This window comes from Nilaparvata lugens, chromosome 8 (assembly GCF_014356525.2).
Source record: "Nilaparvata lugens isolate BPH chromosome 8, ASM1435652v1, whole genome shotgun sequence".
NCBI lineage: Eukaryota > Metazoa > Arthropoda > Insecta > Hemiptera > Delphacidae > Nilaparvata > Nilaparvata lugens.
This window is the reverse complement of record NC_052511.1, coordinates 15,827,937-15,832,753: the sequence shown is the minus strand read 5'-3', so window position 1 is coordinate 15,832,753 and position 4,817 is coordinate 15,827,937.

Below are 4,817 nucleotides of genomic sequence, written 5' to 3'. Positions count from 1 at the left end.
TTGTTGATTATTTTATTTTTTTTGTACATGTTAATTTTTTATTCTATATTTTTTCGCCATACTTTGAAAACTTGGGTGGAGTGTTTCAAACATTTTTAATACACTATCTAGCTCAACTTTTCAAATTAATTTCCATTGTTTCATTGGTTCATTGTAGGTTTCGATTAATGCAATAACTAGTTATGAGTTTTTTACATCAAATACCTAAACAATCCACTCTCGTTTTATTTTCTTGAGTATGAGCAGTAATAATTTTAATAATCTCATTCTATACTATTAAAAATAGATATAACTTATTCGATGTATATTATGTGTTATTTTGGAACATTTGGTTGTGTGTATCCATAAAATATTTTCTAAGAAATTGTATTTTTGTGAACGAGACGTCAATAGTGACTAGACTTGTTGATTAGGAATTATTGTTATTTTCATGTTACTATAGAGCACTGTTAATTATTATTGTTGAATTAAATGCACTGATTAATTTATAATAAATATTTTGAGTTATGCCAATAAAGTTGGAAGAAGTTTGACGAGAATTGTTGATTATTTTATTTTTTTTGTACCCATGAGGCATGAGCATTCGTTTTTTGAGTGCACTAGGTTTCTGTTTGAAGAAGAAGAAAACAATAATTAGCAATGGCTTGAACCAATGTACCTAGAATACTAGGCATTCTAAGTACCTTGGCTTGAACCATACCAGCGGAATATTTCCCGCTCGTTTACAGGATACGTGACCTCTTGTGGGGGGTCCCGTCAATTCCTCTCGTATAGAGTCGACATAAGGTTCAAATAAACACAATGGATGTCGGGCAGAGACGAGACGCGAAATATATACCTTCCACGTATCACATATCATGTATATTCAAACATTTAAACAAATTACATAACAGAACATGATATATTCTATATAGGCCTATATAAAAACAAATTGTTCTTTGTCCACAGAAGATACCTAGAGCAGGTGGTCGGTACGGTTATTTGAAAAAAGTGTAATTTTTTATTTGAACTTTTCTCTCTAAATTGATTGATTAGATTCTTCCAACTAGATTTAGATAAATTTGTTTGTTGCATTATTTATTTTGATACCAAATAATAGTATTATTTTATTTTATTAATACTATTTTTTTTAATTGACCGAGCGAAGTGAGGTCTAAGATTCAAGTCGACGGTTTGTCATTTCTCTTCATGTTTAAATGTTGTGCATTTACGGCGAAACGCGGTAAAAGATTTTCATGAAATTTGACAGGTATGTTCCTTTTTAAATTGCGCGTCGACGTATTATTTATACAATAAGGTTTTTGGAAATTTTGCATTTGAAGGATAATATAAAAGGAGCCTCCTTCATATTATTCATCATAAATCAGCTGTCGAGTTGATTTTAAATTGCATGCCATGACGCATGCAATTCAATATCTCAATGTAACTTGGTAAAAAATCAACAGCTGTGTAGACTATAAATTGAATGCCTCATTGAATGCAATTTCTATGCATTAAATAGGATGCAAAGAACTTATAACAGCTTGTCTGGGCGCGTAGATGTCTTCTGGTTTTCTCGCGCTAAATTCCGGAAAGCGTTATGATAATTAAATCTTGTGTAAGCATGATCTGATCAAATAAATAGTTGGTGTATCTGTGTAGATGTGCTTATGGTTTGGGACGTCGTTCATTTATAAATGTTATTTATTCTATTGATAAAATTTTTGTTCATCATTTGTTATTATATTATTTAATTTTTATAAATTTTGAATTCCCAATTTGTTTTATTTTTACTTTTTTCATAAGTATTTGAAGTCTTTGTATTCTTCATTTTTGAATTAGGTGATATTTTTGTTGTTTGTATTATTTATTATTGCATAAGTTCGTATTATTTTTAACATTTTTTTTCATTTCTATCTGTACAATTTTTTTCTGTTAAGGAGCCATTTTTGGGGAAACCCGTTGTCTCCATTCTGAATAAATAAATGAACTATTGATTGCATGCAATTAATAACTAAAATAACATAGTTTTGTATTGCCGTGCTACCAATTTTTCCTTAAACGGTTGGAATAGCATTTAACACCTATCAACCTAAGAATAGTTGTCGGCTCCAATAAAATAGATTCTTGATAAACTGCGAATGGATCTATTGCCTATGAATGAGAAATCCAGTTTTCAGAGCAAATTAACTTATAATCTTCAGATGAAATTACACAAATACACAAAGATACATATGTCTTAAGCCTAATTATTTCAGAGTTATTACGAACTAAAATACTTATCTAGTTTACAGTTGAAACACAGTGGCTATTGGCTTGACTATACAAACAGCTAAATCTGAACAGAACAGCACAAAAAATTTATATAAAACTCAATTTAAAACATTAATAAACGAAAATGATTTAGAGCAAAACTCCACGACAACACTTGTAGCCAGCCATTTTTCTAGAGAAGGAGGAACAGGAAAAATTTAAGTTGCAAGTCACGAAGCCAACGCCTCCAACATTACAGACACGTCACCAAAAATTTATAACTTACAAGTTTAGAATTCACATTCTACATCTGTTCTCAATAAAACTTTATTTTAAAATGTTATTTTAAATTGTTATATATATCTCGATTTAAATAAACCATTTATCCAGTAATTTGTTAACCCTGCCTCGGTGACACCATGGAACAATGCAACAAACATTTACGATAATAAATTCTCCGTCAAAAAATTTGTCCGTCTATTGATAACTCTGACATTTACTATAAAGTTTCATAGATCTCGAATTGAAGATTCGATTCAAATGTGAGAAGAAAAATGTAATATTACAAATACCCCCCTCTTGACATAAAAAAATTTTACTGTTTGAAAATTTAAAGAAAAAATTTACATTGACCCTAATGAAAATTGTTGAAATTTAAATTTGAGAACAGTAACAATTTTTTCTAGAAAAACATTACATGTCACCCTATAATTGAATATTATTATAAAAATTCATCAATAGCGTTTGTTATATGTTTCCAAACAATATCTCAAAATATAGAATATCAATATTACTTTTGATTTAGCTTTATAATTTAAAGGAAAATATCTCAACAGAAAGTTTAATATGTAAAGAATAGTTTTTTTTTGAAATTGCACATAAATTTAATAGATAGAAAAATTCAATTTTTATTGCATAAAAAAATTTAGTATGTTGAATAAAAAAATTATTATTATTATTTTTTTTTTAAATGAATTGATGAATTGTTACATTTAATTTTCACATAAAATTTCAATAAATCAAAAAATGTTCATTTCTTTCACTATTGACGCGGTTGATTTTATTGATGCACATTTTGGAAAACAGTCCGTTAAGGCACTCAGTATGATTTTCAGTTAAGTGTGACTCCAGTGTGATGACGTTAGTGTTGGGCTGATCCGAATACTCTTAGTGTTGGGCTGATCTGGATGCACGTAGTGTTGGGCTGATACTTGTTGTCGACTGATGCATATCAAACTCGATACAGGTGACATCTCAGTTAGCATTGCTTCATGTCTGTAGTAGACGGCTGCATTCCAAATTCAATACAGAGTCACATAAATTTTGTATCATATTTGTAATTATACAATGTACATTTCAGGCTTGAAATGACAATGTAATTCGTTTTTTGGAAAAGAGATAGACGCTGCATACAGGATTAATTTAGGTGAGGATTAATTTAGGTAAGGTTTGGTTTTTTGATACTTTCAGTGTTCAAGGTTTAGAGTTCTGCATACAGGAATAATTTAGGAGAGGATTTTTTTTTTTTTTTTGAATCAATTCTTTCATGATACTGTGACTGTTATTCTGAATTCAAAGTTGCGAACGTGAACATGGATGACAATTACCTCCAGGTAATGTAGTAGTGTTGAAGTTTGAGATACAAAGTCAGCAATAAGCGTTGGCATTGTTATTAGCGTATGCTTTGGTGTCGGCATTGGCATCGGCTTAGATATTGGCATTGGCATCAGCATTGGCGCAGGCATTGGCATTAGCATTGGCGCAGATTTTGGCATTTTGGCGTAGTTATTAGTGTTGATATTGTTGTAGGTATTAGTGTAGGCATCAGCATTGGCACAGATTTTGGCATCAGCATTGGCACAGATATTGGCTTCGGCGCAGGCATCGGCGTAGATATTGGCGTTGGCATTGGCACAGGCATTGGCATTAGCATTGGCGCAGATTTTGGCATTGGCGTAGCTATTGGCATTGGCGCAGGCATTGACATCAGCACAGGCATCGGCGTTGATTTTGGTGTTGGCATCAGCATTGGCGCAGGCATTGGCGTAGCTATTGGCATTGGTGCAGCATTGGCGCAGATTTTGGCATTGGTGCAGGCATTGACGTAGCTATTGGCATTGGCGCAGGCATTGATATCAGCACAGGCATCGGCGTAGATTTTGGCATTTTGGCGTAGTTATTAGTGTTGATATTGTTGTAGGTATTAGTGTAGGCATCAGCATTGGCACAGATTTTGGCATCAGCATTGGCACAGATATTGGCTTCGGCGCAGGCATCGGCGTAGATATTGGCGTTGGCATCAGCACAGGCATCGGCGTAGATTTTGGCGTAGTTATTGGTGTTGATATTGGTGTTGACATTGGCGTAGTTATTGGTGTAGGCCGCAGCGTAGATTTAGGCGTAGATATTGGCGTAGTTATGTCACACTAGTTTGAAAATCACCCAAATGTTCTTAACACTCTTCATGGCGTTCACTTGTTACTGATTTCGAGATTCACATGATAACTATTTCAATGTTAATGTCTGTGCTGTACCTGTTATCTTAAAATGCTTATAAACTAAAAAGAAAAACTTGATTAGGCTAT